The sequence below is a fragment of the Triturus cristatus genome, chromosome 5_2 (assembly GCF_964204655.1).
Source record: "Triturus cristatus chromosome 5_2, aTriCri1.1, whole genome shotgun sequence".
NCBI lineage: Eukaryota > Metazoa > Chordata > Amphibia > Caudata > Salamandridae > Triturus > Triturus cristatus.
In genome coordinates this window covers 363583825-363605779 of record NC_140588.1, presented here as the reverse complement: position 1 = coordinate 363605779, position 21955 = coordinate 363583825, and the positions used below count along the sequence as shown (strand labels likewise).

General features: G+C 49.4%; 1 protein-coding gene across 2 annotated transcripts in view; it reads left to right on the top strand.

Annotated features, from left to right (window-relative positions):
- Positions 1-21955, top strand: part of RPP40 (ribonuclease P/MRP subunit p40) — a 450868-nt gene that overhangs the window by 328858 nt on the left and 100055 nt on the right. The gene's annotated exons all lie outside the window — the stretch shown is intronic.

The window sequence follows — 21955 nt, the reverse complement described above, 5'->3', positions numbered from 1 at the left end:
CTGTAATTCACTATTAGGACATGCCACACACACCAGGGCATGTCCTACCTTATGCTTACAATGCACCCTGCCCTTGGGTCTACCTTAGGGGTGTCTGATATGAAGAATAGTGAAGGTTTGGGGACTGGCAAGTGGGTGCACTTACCAAGTCGACATGGCAGTACTAGACTTCACACAGGCTGTGCAATGGCAGGCCTGAAACACACTTTACAGGCTGCTTCTGTGAGTGGCACAACCAGTGCTGCAAGCCCACCAGCAGCATTTGATTTACAAGCCCTGGGCACACATGGTGCACTGTACTAGGGTCTGACAAGTAAATCAAATAACCCAATCATGGTGTCACTAATCAATACATCAATTTAACATAGGGAGCACTTGCACTGTGGCATTGAATAGCAGTGGCACAGAGCCCAAAGCATCTAAACCAGCAAAACATATCAAAAACAGAGCAGGCAATCAGTACAAAATGGAAGGGAGACTCACGCCAATGGTACCAGGTCTAACACGTATCCCCTCTAGCTGAAATGTGGGGAGAACTACCCTTCCCCTTGGGAGTTCTCTTCACTAAGGTGGAAAAATCTGGACAGACCATCAGCATTGGCGTGTTCTGTACCAGGGCGGTGTTCCACCGTAAAGTCCATCCCCTGTAGGGAAATGGACCACCTCAACTACTTTGGGTTCTCACCCCTCATCTGCATTAACCATCTGAGGGAACTGTGGTCTGTCTGAACCCGGAAATGAGTCCCAAACAGGTATGGTCTCAACTTCTTCAGTGCCCAGACCACAGCAAATGCCTCACGCTCAATTGCACTCCACCTCTGTTCCTGTGGAAGTAACCTCCTACTGATGAAGGCTACAGGTTGGTCTAGGCCCTCCTCATTAATCTGTGATAGAACAGCCCCCACACCATGCTCCGAAGCGTCTGTTTGAACAATGAATTCCTTGGAGAAGTTGGGCGCCTGAAGCACGGGAGCTGTGCACATGGCAGTCTTCAGGGCGTCAAAAGCCTTCTGACGGGTGTCAGTCCAGATCACTTTTTTGGGCTGCTTCCTGGAAGTCATCTCAGTCAAGGGTGCATCAATGTTTCCATACCCTTTGACAAACCTCCTTTAGTACCCCGTGAGTCATAAAAAGGCTCTCATCTGTGTCTGAGTCTTTGGGGGTTCCCATGCCAGGATGGTATCAATCTTGGGCTGTAGGGGCGCCACCTGGTCGCTCCCCACCTGGTGCCCCAAGTACACCACGGAACCCTGCCCGATCTGTCACCTACTCGCCTTGATCGTGAGGCCTGCCTTTCGCAGTGCCATCAACACTTCCCAGAGGTGGCACAGATGTTCTTCCCAACTGCTGCTGAACACTGCAATGTCATCCAGGTAGGCGGCACTGAAATCCTCCAGTCCAGCCAACACCTGGTTTACGAACCTCTGAAAGGTGGCAGGGGCATTCTTCAGCCCAAAGGGCATAACCCGAAATTGGTAGTGCCCATCTAGTGTGGAGAATGCTGACCTCTCTTTGGCCCCATCAGTTAAGGCGATCTTCCAGTACCCAGACGTCAAATCAAACGTGCTGAGGTACCGTGCAGCCCCTAACCAATCAATGAGCTCATCAGCTCTGGGGATGGGGTGCCCTTCAGTCCTGGTGACTGAATTGAGTCCTTGGTAGTCCACACAGAACCAGAGTTCGGGTGTGGCACCAGGCGCGGCAGCCTTTGGGACCAAGACCACTGGGCTGGCCCAAGGACTGTTAGAGGAATCAATCGCCCCTAAGGCAAACAACTTGGAGACTTCCTCCTTGATGTAAGCTCTGACCTTGTCAGTCACTGTCTAAGCCTTGTGCTTCACAGGAGGACTGTCCCCAGTGTCCACATCATGGACGCACCACTAAGTAACACCAGGAACCAGGGAAAACAAATCAGAGAATTGTCCCAACAGTTGGCGACAATCTTGCTGCTGATCAGGGGTCAGTGAGGCAGAGAGACTGACACCATCCACTGACCCATCTTGCTTGGTTGCAGACAGGAGGTCAGGAAGTAGCTCGGTCTTCTCCTCCATTCCATGATCTGTCACTAGGTGCATGCCCACTTCGGACCTTTTTTTTAAGTGGGGCTTCAGGCGGTTAACATGCAGGACCCGCAAAGGGATCCTAGGAGACCGCAAGTTCAGCAGGTAGGTGACATCACTCTTGCGCTCCACCACCTCATATGGTCCGGTCCACCTGTCCTGGAGCGCACAAGGCTCTACAGGGGGCCATGACCCAAACTTTCTGTCCAGGTTGAGGCTCAATCAGAGTGGCATTCTGATCGTACCACTGCTTGAGCTCCTCCTGGCTGGCTTCCAGATTCGCCTGAGCGAGCTGTCTGAATCGCCGAGTCTGGTTCCTGAAGGCCAGCATGTAACTGTATACAAGCTGGGGAGGTTTCCTGGGAGATTGCTCCCAGCCTTCTTTGACCAAACTCAAAGGTCCTCTTACCAGGTGTCCATACAACAGCTCAAAGGGACTGAACCCTAAGGACTTATGTGACACATCACGGTAAGCAAAACGAAGGCATGGCAAGAGGGCATCCCACTTACGCTTCATAGGTTCCTCAAGACCCATAATCATGCCTTTAAGGGTCCTTTGAACCTCTCAACCAGCCCATTACCTTGGAGTGGTAAGGAGCGGTGAAATTGTAGGTAACACCGCACTCCTGCCATAGGGACTTCATATATTTAGATATGAAGTTGGTATCACGGTCTGACACCACATCTCTGGGGAACCCCACACGGCAGAAAATCCCCATCAGTGCACGTCCCACCACGGGGGCCGTCCCTTTCCTGAGCGGGATGGCTTCCGTGTAGCATGGTCCACCAAGACCAGGATAAACCTGTTGCCCATGGCTGTCTTGGGGTCCAGTGGCCCCACAATGTCAATGCCCACCCGTTCAAAGGGGGTACTGACTACAGGGAAAGGTTGGAGAGGAGCCTTTTGCTTCCTCCCACTTTTCCCACTAGCCTGGCAAGTTTGACATGTCCTAAAATGAGTGTCTGAACTCTTCCGCATTTGGGGCCAATGAAGGTGGGTGACAAGCCTTTCAAAGTTCTTGTCCTGCCCCAGATGTCCAGCTAAAGGAACATCATGAGCCAGACCCAGTAGAAAGGCTCTGAAGCACTAGGGTACCACCAGCACACAGGCTTACCCAGGCTCAGCAACCGTAGGCTCGCTATACAGGAGGTCGTTCTCCCAGTAGATCCAATGTGATCCAGACTGATCACCTGTTGCCTGTTTTGTGGCCTGTTGCCGCAAACCCTCAAGAGAAGGGCACTTCCTCTGTTCTGCACAAAATTCCTCCCTGGTGGGTCCTCCTTCTTGCTGCCAATAGGTCAGCTCAGGCAGGTCCCCCAGTTCAGCAACTTGCTCCCCTGTAGGTTCCAGGGCACCCCCCCTCAAGGTTTGCCTCCTCCTGGACAGTGGGAACAATGGGGGCTGGTTTCCCATGCTGCCTACCTCTTCTCTTTAAGGCAGGTTCCTGAGCCATACTTTCAGGCTCCAGGAGCCTTCCAAACCCAAGGAACTATACAAAATCGCGAAAACCCTCCTTAAACTGCCGGACAAACCCCCCAACCCCCTCAACTCACAAACCCGCTGTAATAACCTGGCTGACTTCTTCTTCCAAAAAATACAAACCATCTACACCTCCTTCCCCCCCATTCAACCCCCCATTCCACCCGCCAAGCAGGGTGAGCCGGAATCCTGTACCTCACTAACTCTCAGGAACCTTCCACCTCTTGACTCCACCTCGCTTGAAACTATCATGCGTCAGGTCAAATCCGGCTCCCCCAATGACCCAGCACCCCCATGCAACTTGCTGACAGTAATTAATCATATTTTACCAACCACTCTCAATCTACTTAATTCCTCGCTGACCACCGGGACTGTTCCACCCCCCTGGAAGCAGGCTATGGTGAAAGCCCTCCTAAAAAAATCCAACCTGGACCCAGATAATCCAGCGAACTATCGGCCAATCTCTTTACTACCATGGCTAAGCAAGATCCTTGACAAACACGTCAACAGCACTCTGGTTGAATTCCTGGAAAACAACCATTTACTCGATCCCTCCCAGACGGGATTCCGCCCCATGTATGGGACCGAGACCGCCCTCATTGCAGTTACAGAAGAGGCAAGGAAGATCATGGACCAAGGAGGATCTGCCGCCATCATCCTCCTTGACCTAAGTGCTGCCTTTGACACTGTAAATCATACCATCTTACTGCAAAGACTCGCGAACCTAGGAATCTCCGAGAATGCCCTGGACTGGCTCAACTCCTTCTTATCAGGCCGTTCATTCAGGGTCTTTGAGGGTGAAACCATCTCCCCTAGCAGGCCGCTCGGATGCGGAGTGCCACAGGGCTCTTCTCTGAGCCCTACACTTTTTAACGTGTACATGAGCCCCCTAGCTGAGATTGTACGCCCCTTCGGAATAAAAATAATTACATATGCAGACGACACTCAGCTAGTCGTAGCCCTCAACCATCCTCACTCCTCTCCCAATCATATGAGAGATTGTCTGGAAGCAGTGCATCTATGGATGACATCATCTTGTCTCAAATTGAACGGAGACAAGACCGAGCTAATGCTCCTGGGTAACCCCCCCAGCCCTACCATCGACCACCTATGGCCCACTTGCCTTGGGACCGCCCCCTTAAACAAGGACTCCATTAAAAGCCTTGGCATCTGGCTCGACAAGTCTCTTAGCTTCAGCAGCCAAGCAACCAAACTCTCAGCTTCGTGTTTTGGCCTGCTCAGGCTCATTCGGAAAATCCTCCCTCTACTACCTTTTCAGGCAAGACAGACCATGATCCAAGGTCTGATCTTGTCTCGCCTCGATTTTGGGAATGCCCTCTACCTGGGAGCCCCTCAGGCCACTCTACACAAACTCCAGGTCATACAAAATTGCGCTGCCCGCACTCTCCTCCAGACCCCCCGCCGACTCTCAATTAAACCCGGATTGAAAGACCTTCACTGGCTTCCAGTAAAGCAAAGAATTGAATTTAAGAGTCTATGCATCTTTCATCGAGCCTACTGGAAAGCCGGTGCCCCCATAAATCATCCACTGGCTACTCCCTATATACCAAACAGACACCTCAGATCTACTTCCTCTTTCCTTGCCACTATCCCCAGGATCACAAGAGTCAGATGTGGAGGCCGATTGTTCTCCTACAATTCGGCCAAACTATGGAACGCCCTGCCCCTTCATCTCCGATCCGAACCCAATTTGCTCCCCTTTCGTAAACAGTTGAAAACTCTGCTTTTTAACAAAACTGATTAATTTTAATTTTCCGTCACACACCTGTCTGCCAGCGCTAGGACGCCTCAGGGTAGCTATCGCGCTCTATAAATCCTCATTTTATTTCATTTCATTTCATTTCAGGATCTCTTGAACACCCTTACTGGCTGCCATAGACCGAGTGGTCACACACACCCACTCAGGCAGACCCAACATCTCCAAATGAGACTTCCTCTCCAGCTTAGCCCAAGGGGAGTGCTCTAAATCATTGCCCAACAGACAATCCACCGGCATGGCTGGCCTCACAGCTACTTGAAGAGTACCAGAGACCCCTCCCCCCACTCAAAGGAAACTTTAGCCACCTCACACTAGCTCTGCGAGTTGTCCACGGAAACTACAGGGAAGAATGCATGAGGGATAACCTGCTACTTGGACACCAACTGGCAACTGACAGCTGTCACACTAGTACCGGTGTCCCTCAGAGCCTCCACCCTATGGCCATTGATGGTCACCCACTGCCTGTATTTCTTAGTGTTATCAGGCAGCTGGGTCTTAGGGACCATCTCAAAGTCTCCTAAAGAGACCAGGGACATTTCTGCGGGACCCCACTCACCTTGGGCACCCATCTCCTCCCCTCCCAGGGCTACACTCGCCATCTGACGGGGTGGTGCACGGGGTGGTGCTTTGGAATCCTTCATGGGACACTGTGCATCATACCAACGGTGGTCCACCTGACCACACGTAAAGCACTTGTAGGGGCCCCTCTGAACAGGTTTACCTGTTGAGCCTCTTGCTTCTTCTCAGGGGGTGGCTGGAAACCCTTCCCTTGGTTCCCTTGGGAATTACTTTGGGGCCCTTTCTGGAATTCCCTCTGTTTACCCTTGCCCCCCCCCCCCACTCTTCTGCTGGGGACCCTGCCCACCTTTGGCTGAGTCTCCCACATTACCCTTGCGGACCCTGGTACTGACCCAGCAGTCGGCAAGTTTCCTAGGGTTAGTTAACTTGCTATCAATAAGGTGCTTGCGTAGCTCTGGAAAACAATTCGCAGACAAGTACTCCCATGCAAACAAATCCTAGAGCACTTCAAAAGTATCCACTTTGCTACCCTTCACCCAACCATCCATAGCTCTGCAAAAGAAAGATACATATTCTACCCAAGTGGTTGCCACCTGCTTCTTGCAACTCCTGAACCTCTGTCTATAGATTTCTGGGGTCAAACCATACCTTGTCATCAGGGCTTCCTTCATGCGAGTATAATACATCCTATTCTCACTGGGTAGGTCTAACAAGGTATCCCTCCCTTCACGCACAAAGCGGCCCCACAACCCCACTCCCCAATCCTTCTCAGGGACCCGGTGGGCCAACATTGCTATCTCATAGGCTGCAAACCACTGCCCAATATCTTCATGCTTATGGAAATCTTTGATGACATCCTTGGGGATATATACCCTGCCTTCTGAAGGCACAGGTGGTACGCTGCCACCAGAGGGATTGATCTCTAAGCCCCTTGCCTTGATCGCTAACTCCCTCAACATCCTCTCATGCTCCATTCTCCCAATTCTCTCCAAGGACAACTTGGTATTCTCTATTTCCCTCTGACTCTCCATCTTAATCTTAGCCATCTCCAGTTTGTGCACCCTATTTCTCTCCCTGTCTTCCAGCTCTCTGGGGGACAGGTCTTTGGAAGAGATGCTACTGCCAGGTGGGGACGGTACCCCTCCCCTGGCTGGAAACTCTGGCCTATCCAGTTGCCCATCTGCATCCCCAGCTGGCTCCACCACCAACTCAGGGGCATTTCTTGCTTCTACCCAGGCCCTCAGCGCCTTTTGGTAGTAATCCTCTTTGGAAATGCCTGGTGTAGCAACTTTCAATTTCTTGCAGAGATGCTTGAGCTGTTTCAAAGTGTAGGTTTCCAACCTCTCTTCCTCAAAATCTAGATCCATAGATGCAACAGATGCTGGTCTACTCATGGCAGTAAGAATTGGCAGTTCTCAGGAAAAATAACAGTCCAAGGGAAAAATATTCTACCAAAAAGTAGTGATCGCGTTTGGTCTGCACTCACTAGTAGTGTACACCAATCACTGTATATGAGTCACAAATGCAAGTCCAAATCCTCACCGCTGACCACCAATGCTAGAACTGTGGGTCTCTAGTTGGCAGAGGTAGGTACCTTTGACCAAATAGAGACCCTTGCTTCTAAGTCAGGGAAAAGGGATTACACTACTGGATAACCCCTGCTCACCCCCTTGGTACCTTGGCACGAGCAGACAGGCTTATCTCAGAGGCAGTGTGTAAAGCATTTGTGAACACATACAGTAATACAGTGACAATACTACAGATTGACACCACACAGGTTGTATTACAAAAATAATTATTCTTTATATAGACTTATCACAAGACCATAAACGACAAAAATCCACAATACTGTAATCAATAATAATTCTTCAAGATGGTAGAAATAGTTCAAAAATAGGTTATTCACTTAAAAACAGTCTTTAGCAACAGATAACCCTCAACTGGAGTTATCACGACGTCAAGGTCAAAGAAATCCCAAAGTACGGCGCCGACCGCGAGGTGCGCGGCGTCGGACCCGGAGTCGAAACAGACCCACAAAGAACAGTACCTTGGAAAATCGAAAACAAAGGCAGCTCACGGCGCCGGGAAGGTGCGGCGTCGTTGGCGCATTGTGGCGTTGGTTCCTTGCTTCGGGGGAGATGATGCCTCGGGACCTGGATGCTTTGCGCAGGCAGGGAAGGCGTTGGTTCCTGACCGAAGAGGAGGTGATGTCACAATGGCGCCGAAACCACGGTTCCGTACGATGTCACGATGTCGATGGATTCTTGACCACCCACATCGACGATCGGCTCTGCGATGATGTCGGCTTTGGAGTCGATGCGGCACAGCAGCAGGCATCGGGCCAGAGTCGCAAGTTGGAGCAGCGCTCACGGCTATGGCAGGCTTACGATGTCGTTCACTGGCGTCGATGTGGCATGGCGGCCGGCGTCAGGTCTACGTTGCAAGCTGGAGCAGCGCTCAGGGCTTCGATGCAAAATACGTTGCTCGCCGGCATCGGTGTTGCAAAATTCCTTCTGTAGCAGCTAGAATAGCAAGCTCCAGATGGAGGCAAACAGAAGGGGTGAAGTCTGGTTTCCCTGAGACTTGGGTCAGGAGGCAAGCTCAAATCAAGCCCTTGGAGTAATATTCTGCAAGATGATGAAAGTTCTTTAAAAGTTCCTTCTCTTCTCCTTGACACTGAATACACCACTGTAGGCCAACACAGCACACTGGCAGGGGGGCAGTCCAAGTCCTACAGCTTCCTTTGGCGCTTCTCCTTGGCAGAGGTTTGTCTTGTTGTTCCAGAAGTGATCTAAAGTCTTGGGGTCTGGGTCCCCATATTTATACTACTAAATCCTTTGTCCTCTGAAGGCAGAGGGGCCTGTACCTAGTCCAAACCAGTTCTGTACAGTCCTGGAGCACTTTGTTTACAGGACTCCTTCTTTCCGTTGACAGTGTGGGCCAGGAACATCAGACGCACCACAGGAGGAGGAGCCAGCATTGTGAAAGGCGGGCACAGCCCTATTCAGACCCAGGTGCTATCCCCTCCCAACACTCTACACGCAGATAGGTCTATTCAGCCCCGTGCTGACTCACCCTGTCTCCTGAAATCCCCCAGCCCCTGTCACTCACAAAACCAGACACACAATACACAAGCTAGCAGAGGAAGGCTGGATGGTTAGGTAAAAAAAATACCTACTTTCTAAAAGTGGTATTTTCAAACACAGAATGTTAAAAACCAACTTCACTAAAAGATGTATTTTATCATTCTGAGTTCAGGCATACTAAACTTGAATTTCTCCATGTTCCCTGGGTCAGTTAGAATTATAAGGTGTTATAATCAAACTGCCCATTCTGGCCTATGGGGACTGGTTGCCTTGCAATAGTGAAAAACGAAAATGGCTATAATTCACTATTAGGACATGCCACACACACCAGGGCATGTCCTACCTTATGCTTACAATGCACCCTGCCCTTGGGCCTACCTTAGGGGTGAATGATATGAAGAAAAGGGAAGGTTTGGGGACTGGCAAGTGGGTGCACTTACCAAGTCGACATGGCAGTACTAGACTGCACACAGGCACTGCAATGGCAGGCCTGAGACACACTTTACAGGCTGCTTATGTGAGTGGCACAACCAGTGCTGCAAGCCCACCAGCAGCATTTGATTTACAAGCCCTGGGCACACATGGTGCACTGTACTAGGGTCTGACAAGTAAATCAAATAACCCAATCATGGTGTCACTAATCAATACATCAATTTAACATAGGGAGCACTTGCACTGTGGCATTGAATAGCAGTGGCACAGAGCCCAAAGCATCTAAACCAGCAAAACATATCAAAAACAGAGCAGGCAATCAGTACAAAATGGAAGGGAGACTCACGCCAATGGTACCAGGTCTAACACGTATCCCCTCTAGCTGAAATGTGGGGAGAACTACCCTTCCCCTTGGGAGTTCTCTTCACTAAGGTGGAAAAATCTGGACAGACCATCAGCATTGGCGTGTTCTGTACCAGGGCGGTGTTCCACCGTAAAGTCCATCCCCTGTAGGGAAATGGACCACCTCAACTACTTTGGGTTCTCACCCCTCATCTGCATTAACCATCTGAGGGAACTGTGGTCTGTCTGAACCCGGAAATGAGTCCCAAACAGGTATGGTCTCAACTTCTTCAGTGCCCAGACCACAGCAAATGCCTCACGCTCAATTGCACTCCACCTCTGTTCCTGTGGAAGTAACCTCCTACTGATGAAGGCTACAGGTTGGTCTAGGCCCTCCTCATTAATCTGTGATAGAACAGCCCCCACACCATGCTCCGAAGCGTCTGTTTGAACAATGAATTCCTTGGAGAAGTTGGGCGCCTGAAGCACGGGAGCTGTGCACATGGCAGTCTTCAGGGCGTCAAAAGCCTTCTGACGGGTGTCAGTCCAGATCACTTTTTTGGGCTGCTTCCTGGAAGTCATCTCAGTCAAGGGTGCATCAATGTTTCCATACCCTTTGACAAACCTCCTTTAGTACCCCGTGAGTCATAAAAAGGCTCTCATCTGTGTCTGAGTCTTTGGGGGTTCCCATGCCAGGATGGTATCAATCTTGGGCTGTAGGGGCGCCACCTGGTCGCTCCCCACCTGGTGCCCCAAGTACACCACGGAACCCTGCCCGATCTGTCACCTACTCGCCTTGATCGTGAGGCCTGCCTTTCGCAGTGCCATCAACACTTCCCAGAGGTGGCACAGATGTTCTTCCCAACTGCTGCTGAACACTGCAATGTCATCCAGGTAGGCGGCACTGAAATCCTCCAGTCCAGCCAACACCTGGTTTACGAACCTCTGAAAGGTGGCAGGGGCATTCTTCAGCCCAAAGGGCATAACCCGAAATTGGTAGTGCCCATCTAGTGTGGAGAATGCTGACCTCTCTTTGGCCCCATCAGTTAAGGCGATCTTCCAGTACCCAGACGTCAAATCAAACGTGCTGAGGTACCGTGCAGCCCCTAACCAATCAATGAGCTCATCAGCTCTGGGGATGGGGTGCCCTTCAGTCCTGGTGACTGAATTGAGTCCTTGGTAGTCCACACAGAACCAGAGTTCGGGTGTGGCACCAGGCGCGGCAGCCTTTGGGACCAAGACCACTGGGCTGGCCCAAGGACTGTTAGAGGAATCAATCGCCCCTAAGGCAAACAACTTGGAGACTTCCTCCTTGATGTAAGCTCTGACCTTGTCAGTCACTGTCTAAGCCTTGTGCTTCACAGGAGGACTGTCCCCAGTGTCCACATCATGGACGCACCACTAAGTAACACCAGGAACCAGGGAAAACAAATCAGAGAATTGTCCCAACAGTTGGCGACAATCTTGCTGCTGATCAGGGGTCAGTGAGGCAGAGAGACTGACACCATCCACTGACCCATCTTGCTTGGTTGCAGACAGGAGGTCAGGAAGTAGCTCGGTCTTCTCCTCCATTCCATGATCTGTCACTAGGTGCATGCCCACTTCGGACCTTTTTTTTAAGTGGGGCTTCAGGCGGTTAACATGCAGGACCCGCAAAGGGATCCTAGGAGACCGCAAGTTCAGCAGGTAGGTGACATCACTCTTGCGCTCCACCACCTCATATGGTCCGGTCCACCTGTCCTGGAGCGCACAAGGCTCTACAGGGGGCCATGACCCAAACTTTCTGTCCAGGTTGAGGCTCAATCAGAGTGGCATTCTGATCGTACCACTGCTTGAGCTCCTCCTGGCTGGCTTCCAGATTCGCCTGAGCGAGCTGTCTGAATCGCCGAGTCTGGTTCCTGAAGGCCAGCATGTAACTGTATACAAGCTGGGGAGGTTTCCTGGGAGATTGCTCCCAGCCTTCTTTGACCAAACTCAAAGGTCCTCTTACCAGGTGTCCATACAACAGCTCAAAGGGACTGAACCCTAAGGACTTATGTGACACATCACGGTAAGCAAAACGAAGGCATGGCAAGAGGGCATCCCACTTACGCTTCATAGGTTCCTCAAGACCCATAATCATGCCTTTAAGGGTCCTTTGAACCTCTCAACCAGCCCATTACCTTGGAGTGGTAAGGAGCGGTGAAATTGTAGGTAACACCGCACTCCTGCCATAGGGACTTCATATATTTAGATATGAAGTTGGTATCACGGTCTGACACCACATCTCTGGGGAACCCCACACGGCAGAAAATCCCCATCAGTGCACGTCCCACCACGGGGGCCGTCCCTTTCCTGAGCGGGATGGCTTCCGTGTAGCATGGTCCACCAAGACCAGGATAAACCTGTTGCCCATGGCTGTCTTGGGGTCCAGTGGCCCCACAATGTCAATGCCCACCCGTTCAAAGGGGGTACTGACTACAGGGAAAGGTTGGAGAGGAGCCTTTTGCTTCCTCCCACTTTTCCCACTAGCCTGGCAAGTTTGACATGTCCTAAAATGAGTGTCTGAACTCTTCCGCATTTGGGGCCAATGAAGGTGGGTGACAAGCCTTTCAAAGTTCTTGTCCTGCCCCAGATGTCCAGCTAAAGGAACATCATGAGCCAGACCCAGTAGAAAGGCTCTGAAGCACTAGGGTACCACCAGCACACAGGCTTACCCAGGCTCAGCAACCGTAGGCTCGCTATACAGGAGGTCGTTCTCCCAGTAGATCCAATGTGATCCAGACTGATCACCTGCTGCCTGTTTTGTGGCCTGTTGCCGCAAACCCTCAAGAGAAGGGCACTTCCTCTGTTCTGCACAAAATTCCTCCCTGGTGGGTCCTCCTTCTTGCTGCCAATAGGTCAGCTCAGGCAGGTCCCCCAGTTCAGCAACTTGCTCCCCTGTAGGTTCCAGGGCACCCCCCCTCAAGGTTTGCCTCCTCCTGGACAGTGGGAACAATGGGGGCTGGTTTCCCATGCTGCCTACCTCTTCTCTTTAAGGCAGGTTCCTGAGCCATACTTTCAGGCTCCAGGAGCCTTCCAAACCCAAGGAACTATACAAAATCGCGAAAACCCTCCTTAAACTGCCGGACAAACCCCCCAACCCCCTCAACTCACAAACCCGCTGTAATAACCTGGCTGACTTCTTCTTCCAAAAAATACAAACCATCTACACCTCCTTCCCCCCCATTCAACCCCCCATTCCACCCGCCAAGCAGGGTGAGCCGGAATCCTGTACCTCACTAACTCTCAGGAACCTTCCACCTCTTGACTCCACCTCGCTTGAAACTATCATGCGTCAGGTCAAATCCGGCTCCCCCAATGACCCAGCACCCCCATGCAACTTGCTGACAGTAATTAATCATATTTTACCAACCACTCTCAATCTACTTAATTCCTCGCTGACCACCGGGACTGTTCCACCCCCCTGGAAGCAGGCTATGGTGAAAGCCCTCCTAAAAAAATCCAACCTGGACCCAGATAATCCAGCGAACTATCGGCCAATCTCTTTACTACCATGGCTAAGCAAGATCCTTGACAAACACGTCAACAGCACTCTGGTTGAATTCCTGGAAAACAACCATTTACTCGATCCCTCCCAGACGGGATTCCGCCCCATGTATGGGACCGAGACCGCCCTCATTGCAGTTACAGAAGAGGCAAGGAAGATCATGGACCAAGGAGGATCTGCCGCCATCATCCTCCTTGACCTAAGTGCTGCCTTTGACACTGTAAATCATACCATCTTACTGCAAAGACTCGCGAACCTAGGAATCTCCGAGAATGCCCTGGACTGGCTCAACTCCTTCTTATCAGGCCGTTCATTCAGGGTCTTTGAGGGTGAAACCATCTCCCCTAGCAGGCCGCTCGGATGCGGAGTGCCACAGGGCTCTTCTCTGAGCCCTACACTTTTTAACGTGTACATGAGCCCCCTAGCTGAGATTGTACGCCCCTTCGGAATAAAAATAATTACATATGCAGACGACACTCAGCTAGTCGTAGCCCTCAACCATCCTCACTCCTCTCCCAATCATATGAGAGATTGTCTGGAAGCAGTGCATCTATGGATGACATCATCTTGTCTCAAATTGAACGGAGACAAGACCGAGCTAATGCTCCTGGGTAACCCCCCCAGCCCTACCATCGACCACCTATGGCCCACTTGCCTTGGGACCGCCCCCTTAAACAAGGACTCCATTAAAAGCCTTGGCATCTGGCTCGACAAGTCTCTTAGCTTCAGCAGCCAAGCAACCAAACTCTCAGCTTCGTGTTTTGGCCTGCTCAGGCTCATTCGGAAAATCCTCCCTCTACTACCTTTTCAGGCAAGACAGACCATGATCCAAGGTCTGATCTTGTCTCGCCTCGATTTTGGGAATGCCCTCTACCTGGGAGCCCCTCAGGCCACTCTACACAAACTCCAGGTCATACAAAATTGCGCTGCCCGCACTCTCCTCCAGACCCCCCGCCGACTCTCAATTAAACCCGGATTGAAAGACCTTCACTGGCTTCCAGTAAAGCAAAGAATTGAATTTAAGAGTCTATGCATCTTTCATCGAGCCTACTGGAAAGCCGGTGCCCCCATAAATCATCCACTGGCTACTCCCTATATACCAAACAGACACCTCAGATCTACTTCCTCTTTCCTTGCCACTATCCCCAGGATCACAAGAGTCAGATGTGGAGGCCGATTGTTCTCCTACAATTCGGCCAAACTATGGAACGCCCTGCCCCTTCATCTCCGATCCGAACCCAATTTGCTCCCCTTTCGTAAACAGTTGAAAACTCTGCTTTTTAACAAAACTGATTAATTTTAATTTTCCGTCACACACCTGTCTGCCAGCGCTAGGACGCCTCAGGGTAGCTATCGCGCTCTATAAATCCTCATTTTATTTCATTTCATTTCATTTCAGGATCTCTTGAACACCCTTACTGGCTGCCATAGACCGAGTGGTCACACACACCCACTCAGGCAGACCCAACATCTCCAAATGAGACTTCCTCTCCAGCTTAGCCCAAGGGGAGTGCTCTAAATCATTGCCCAACAGACAATCCACCGGCATGGCTGGCCTCACAGCTACTTGAAGAGTACCAGAGACCCCTCCCCCCACTCAAAGGAAACTTTAGCCACCTCACACTAGCTCTGCGAGTTGTCCACGGAAACTACAGGGAAGAATGCATGAGGGATAACCTGCTACTTGGACACCAACTGGCAACTGACAGCTGTCACACTAGTACCGGTGTCCCTCAGAGCCTCCACCCTATGGCCATTGATGGTCACCCACTGCCTGTATTTCTTAGTGTTATCAGGCAGCTGGGTCTTAGGGACCATCTCAAAGTCTCCTAAAGAGACCAGGGACATTTCTGCGGGACCCCACTCACCTTGGGCACCCATCTCCTCCCCTCCCAGGGCTACACTCGCCATCTGACGGGGTGGTGCACGGGGTGGTGCTTTGGAATCCTTCATGGGACACTGTGCATCATACCAACGGTGGTCCACCTGACCACACGTAAAGCACTTGTAGGGGCCCCTCTGAACAGGTTTACCTGTTGAGCCTCTTGCTTCTTCTCAGGGGGTGGCTGGAAACCCTTCCCTTGGTTCCCTTGGGAATTACTTTGGGGCCCTTTCTGGAATTCCCTCTGTTTACCCTTGCCCCCCCCCCCACTCTTCTGCTGGGGACCCTGCCCACCTTTGGCTGAGTCTCCCACATTACCCTTGCGGACCCTGGTACTGACCCAGCAGTCGGCAAGTTTCCTAGGGTTAGTTAACTTGCTATCAATAAGGTGCTTGCGTAGCTCTGGAAAACAATTCGCAGACAAGTACTCCCATGCAAAAAAATCCTAGAGCACTTCAAAAGTATCCACTTTGCTACCCTTCACCCAACCATCCATAGCTCTGCAAAAGAAAGATACATATTCTACCCAAGTGGTTGCCACCTGCTTCTTGCAACTCCTGAACCTCTGTCTATAGAGTTCTGGGGTCAAACCATACCTTGTCATCAGGGCTTCCTTCATGCGAGTATAATACATCCTATTCTCACTGGGTAGGTCTAACAAGGTATCCCTCCCTTCACGCACAAAGCGGCCCCACAACCCCACTCCCCAATCCTTCTCAGGGACCCGGTGGGCCAACATTGCTATCTCATAGGCTGCAAACCACTGCCCAATATCTTCATGCTTATGGAAATCTTTGATGACATCCTTGGGGATATATACCCTGCCTTCTGAAGGCACAGGTGGTACGCTGCCACCAGAGGGATTGATCTCTAAGCCCCTTGCCTTGATCGCTAACTCCCTCAACATCCTCTCATGCTCCATTCTCCCAATTCTCTCCAAGGACAACTTGGTATTCTCTATTTCCCTCTGACTCTCCATCTTAATCTTAGCCATCTCCAGTTTGTGCACCCTATTTCTCTCCCTGTCTTCCAGCTCTCTGGGGGACAGGTCTTTGGAAGAGATGCTACTGCCAGGTGGGGACGGTACCCCTCCCCTGGCTGGAAACTCTGGCCTATCCAGTTGCCCATCTGCATCCCCAGCTGGCTCCACCACCAACTCAGGGGCATTTCTTGCTTCTACCCAGGCCCTCAGCGCCTTTTGGTAGTAATCCTCTTTGGAAATGCCTGGTGTAGCAACTTTCAATTTCTTGCAGAGATGCTTGAGCTGTTTCAAAGTGTAGGTTTCCAACCTCTCTTCCTCAAAATCTAGATCCATAGATGCAACAGATGCTGGTCTACTCATGGCAGTAAGAATTGGCAGTTCTCAGGAAAAATAACAGTCCAAGGGAAAAATATTCTACCAAAAAGTAGTGATCGCGTTTGGTCTGCACTCACTAGTAGTGTACACCAATCACTGTATATGAGTCACAAATGCAAGTCCAAATCCTCACCGCTGACCACCAATGCTAGAACTGTGGGTCTCTAGTTGGCAGAGGTAGGTACCTTTGACCAAATAGAGACCCTTGCTTCTAAGTCAGGGAAAAGGGATTACACTACTGGATAACCCCTGCTCACCCCCTTGGTACCTTGGCACGAGCAGACAGGCTTATCTCAGAGGCAGTGTGTAAAGCATTTGTGAACACATACAGTAATACAGTGACAATACTACAGATTGACACCACACAGGTTGTATTACAAAAATAATTATTCTTTATATAGACTTATCACAAGACCATAAACGACAAAAATCCACAATACTGTAATCAATAATAATTCTTCAAGATGGTAGAAATAGTTCAAAAATAGGTTATTCACTTAAAAACAGTCTTTAGCAACAGATAACCCTCAACTGGAGTTATCACGACGTCAAGGTCAAAGAAATCCCAAAGTACGGCGCCGACCGCGAGGTGCGCGGCGTCGGACCCGGAGTCGAAACAGACCCACAAAGAACAGTACCTTGGAAAATCGAAAACAAAGGCAGCTCACGGCGCCGGGAAGGTGCGGCGTCGTTGGCGCGTTGTGGCGTTGGTTCCTTGCTTCGGGGGAGATGATGCCTCGGGACCTGGATGCTTTGCGCAGGCAGGGAAGGCGTTGGTTCCTGACCGAAGAGGAGGTGATGTCACAATGGCGCCGAAACCACGGTTCCGTACGATGTCACGATGTCGATGGATTCTTGACCACCCACATCGACGATCGGCTCTGCGATGATGTCGGCTTTGGAGTCGATGCGGCACAGCAGCAGGCATCGGGCCAGAGTCGCAAGTTGGAGCAGCGCTCACGGCTATGGCAGGCTTACGATGTCGTTCACTGGCGTCGATGTGGCATGGCGGCCGGCGTCAGGTCTACGTTGCAAGCTGGAGCAGCGCTCAGGGCTTCGATGCAAAATACGTTGCTCGCCGGCATCGGTGTTGCAAAATTCCTTCTGTAGCAGCTAGAATAGCAAGCTCCAGATGGAGGCAAACAGAAGGGGTGAAGTCTGGTTTCCCTGAGACTTGGGTCAGGAGGCAAGCTCAAATCAAGCCCTTGGAATAATATTCTGCAAGATGATGAAAGTTCTTTAAAAGTTCCTTCTCTTCTCCTTGACACTGAATACACCACTGTAGGCCAACACAGCACACTGGCAGGGGGGCAGTCCAAGTCCTACAGCTTCCTTTGGCGCTTCTCCTTGGCAGAGGTTTGTCTTGTTGTTCCAGAAGTGATCTAAAGTCTTGGGGTCTGGGTCCCCATATTTATACTACTAAATCCTTTGTCCTCTGAAGGCAGAGGGGCCTGTACCTAGTCCAAACCAGTTCTGTACAGTCCTGGAGCACTTTGTTTACAGGACTCCTTCTTTCCGTTGACAGTGTGGGCCAGGAACATCAGACGCACCACAGGAGGAGGAGCCAGCATTGTGAAAGGCGGGCACAGCCCTATTCAGACCCAGGTGCTATCCCCTCCCAACACTCTACACGCAGATAGGTCTATTCAGCCCCGTGCTGACTCACCCTGTCTCCTGAAATCCCCCAGCCCCTGTCACTCACAAAACCAGACACACAATACACAAGCTAGCAGAGGAAGGCTGGATGGTTAGGTAAAAAAAATACCTACTTTCTAAAAGTGGTATTTTCAAACACAGAATGCTAAAAACCAACTTCACTAAAAGATGTATTTTATCATTCCGAGTTCAGGCATACTAAACTTGAATTTCTCCATGTTCCCTGGGTCAGTTAGAATTATAAGGTGTTATAATCAAACTGCCCATTCTGGCCTATGGGGACTGGTTGCCTTGCAATAGTGAAAAACGAAAATGGCTATAATTCACTATTAGGACATGCCACACACACCAGGGCATGTCCTACCTTATGCTTACAATGCACCCTGCCCTTGGGCCTACCTTAGGGGTGAATGATATGAAGAAAAGGGAAGGTTTGGGGACTGGCAAGTGGGTGCACTTACCAAGTCGACATGGCAGTACTAGACTGCACACAGGCACTGCAATGGCAGGCCTGAGACACACTTTACAGGCTGCTTATGTGAGTGGCACAACCAGTGCTGCAAGCCCACCAGCAGCATTTGATTTACAAGCCCTGGGCACACATGGTGCACTGTACTAGGGTCTGACAAGTAAATCAAATAACCCAATCATGGAGTCACTAATCAATACATAAATTTAACATAGAGAGCACTTGCACTGTGGCACTGAAAAGCAGTGGCACAGTGCCCAAAGCATCTAAACCAGCAAAACATATCAAAAACAGAGGAGGCAATCAGTGCAAAATGGAAGGTAAACTCACGCCAATGGTACCAGGTCTAACAAGTACCAACTGGGCACAGACTGCAGCAGTGCATACCAGGTAAGACTGCACTATTAGCAAACGTACATGTATTTGGGTGGTGGTTTTTATGTTGTCTCTCCAAATTTCGTATGGAAAGTTCAAATGAAAATGCAACTTCTGGCGCCACATAGTATGCTCTCCTCTTTGACAATTATATGTCAGGACCAGGGGCGAGGATTATCCTTTCTTCCTTCACTTTAATATACACCATTTTAAAAACAGCAGCCACTTTAAATATCTCAAAACTACTTTTCCCATGAACTTCAGGGAAAACAAGACAGTTCATAAGGCCTTCTTTAATGTCCACAGCATGGTCCCAACATAGTCCTCTGGCGCTGCTTGTACTACCTCTTTCTTCGCTGCTCAGCAGCCAGTTAAGTGGTCTTATTTGTTTCTCTTGTTTCTCAGCCTGTTAGAATGCTTTTTTCTGCAATCTAAAGGTATTTTGGGACCGTGTTATGTATGCTTAAGCAAAACGCTTGTAAATGGTTTACTTTTTAGATCCCCTTCCAGTCATGGGACCACTTTGGTGCTCCTTATATGACTAGGGACCATTATCATCTTTGATCGCGGTGCGTCCCTACGCCCACTAGAAGGCACTGCAGCCAGCGGACCAGCTGGCTCTGCGAAGCACATCTCTCTCTCCCATTCAAGGGATGTGAAAGCGCTTGGCAAGTGTCAAGACGTAGCTAGAGTAAGAATGTAGGGTAGTGGAACATTATGCAATCCCCTCCCCTAAGTATTCAGACTTTCAGTCCTTATTGTGCTAAATGCAGGTATTTCTCAATATTTTCCAGAGCTCTGTGGTTCACCTCATCCCTCCCAGGAGAGTGAGGGAATCCGAATGACCCCAGGATTTGTATTCCAAAAATGTTTAGATATTTTGTGCTGGTCTGTGAACCTTACAACGTGAGAGACAGAGCAAACTCATCATCCATCGTTAGCCAATAAGACTCTACATTCATGTACACATTTTGAAGCCCACACACCTCTGCCATATTCCTGTCCAGCTACTAACGCATTTGTACTTAAAAATGCGAAACAAAAACAGTGGATTGAATGAAATCAAATTTGAAAATTCATACAGATGAAAGTGGAATCAATGTTTATAGTAAATTTGTTGTAACTCCATGCAGCTGTGTCTTTCTGTATCTGATCCCATATCTTCATATGGGAGTTAAACTGGAGAAGTTAAGATTTGGGTCACCATTCGTCCCTATTAATTTGATAACTTTGCACCTATTCTTCCCTTTTTCCCAGTCTGCTTGGTAACGTAGTACATGGAACAAAAGTGAACATTGTTTGTGATTCTCTCTTTTATTTCTTTTTGGAAACATGTTTTTCTTTGTAAAATGTGTTCAAGGTTCCGGATCATACATTTTGTCTGTGCGTTTATGGAGTCTACAATGATACATATGGTGAAGAACTATATTTACAAGTAATAAGCCTTTGCTGCTAACTATCGCTTTGCTGGGAAAAAAAAGTACAAAAATATTTGTGCCTAAAATTTAGTACAATAAAGGCAACATAATTCAAGAGCTAAACATTTGAAAATCAGATTTCTTTTTTAGTACTTAAAGAAAAAAAATGAGTGCACCCCTCACAAAATACAATGTGGGCAATGCACAACCAGAAAGGTCGAGGACCACAGAGCCTTCAATTTTAAAACAAAAGAAAAGTCACGGGAGCATCAACATAAACTACAGTGGGCAATCTGAGCATGGGCACAGTTAAAGTGATGAATGTGGTAGAAATGGGGGTAGCAGAAGGGCGGTAAGAGGGACTAGGATTGGGCTATACGGACGGGGACCCCCATGAATCATATCCTGCGCAGGAAGAAGTGAAGGAGGGATTTAGGGGCAGCTGGGAGGATGGATGGGGCATAAGGAGCAGGGAATGTGTTCAGAAGCAACAGGAGACTTCTAGTGGAAAGAGGAGCTTGTTGGGAGTATGGAGATTTTTCCCTATGAAAAAGAAAAGAAGGCCATGAAAATAAAAATAGTGTTTTCAAAATTCTTATAGGGCAGAAAATATAAAGGATATGCATCATTAGCTTACCTGTTTATTCGACAAAATGATTACTGAAGCGAGACCTAGCCAGAGCAGGAATTCCCTGCTGTAACTCTGGGACACTGCCCTAGGCAGCCGTGCTCTTGTGTTTCATCGCTACCAGAAGTCCCAAACACAGCACGAAATTTCCAACAGTGAGAAATTGTTGTGCGGAGCTGCAGGGCAGTGCTGTTTTACCAGCAGCGGCTCTAACTCCCCCACTGGTTTTTGGAATGCAGAATTTTGACCGTATTCGTCAATGATGTAGTTTCACGACTTTACCCTTCTTATCTGTTAAATTATTACTTCACACACCAGTAGTCAAATTCATCATTAATATTACGACGTTTTTTGGCTCAAGACGTCTGTGTTCTCCATTTTGGCACAAACGATATAGGAGCCCTATTTGATGAGAAATGCTGACTCTATACCATTAAAGGCTAATAACATGTCTTATGAGATGCAGTGCATCCCAGAGAAAAGATGTTCTATTTGCTAAATTTGCAAAATTGTCATCTCTTGAAATAAGAGAGGGGGGTCTCATGCAGTTTCCCCACCCTGGCTTCCTTGGTCAGAGCATTTATGGTTTGGGCCTATGTTAACCTATAATTCTCATTGAGATGATTAGAGCCTTGGGATTATTTGTAATATTGTCCTGTTTAGCACAGGAAACCTGTACTAACCTGCGGCGACATGAGTGTGCTCTCCAGTTGTATATAGAGCTTGGCACCATCAGTATTGCCCATTTCAGATTTTTAGAGAATCTGAAAGCAACAGGCCTACTTGTGTTCACTATGCAGACAGTAACAAAAACAGTTCATTCTGCATTAAGTTCATTCCATACTGCAGAGCATTTGCTATAGATCTATGATAATCTATGCCTGTTTCTGTTGTTAGTAATTTGGTGACCATGTTCTCTTGCAAACTAGCTTGTGATTTCCT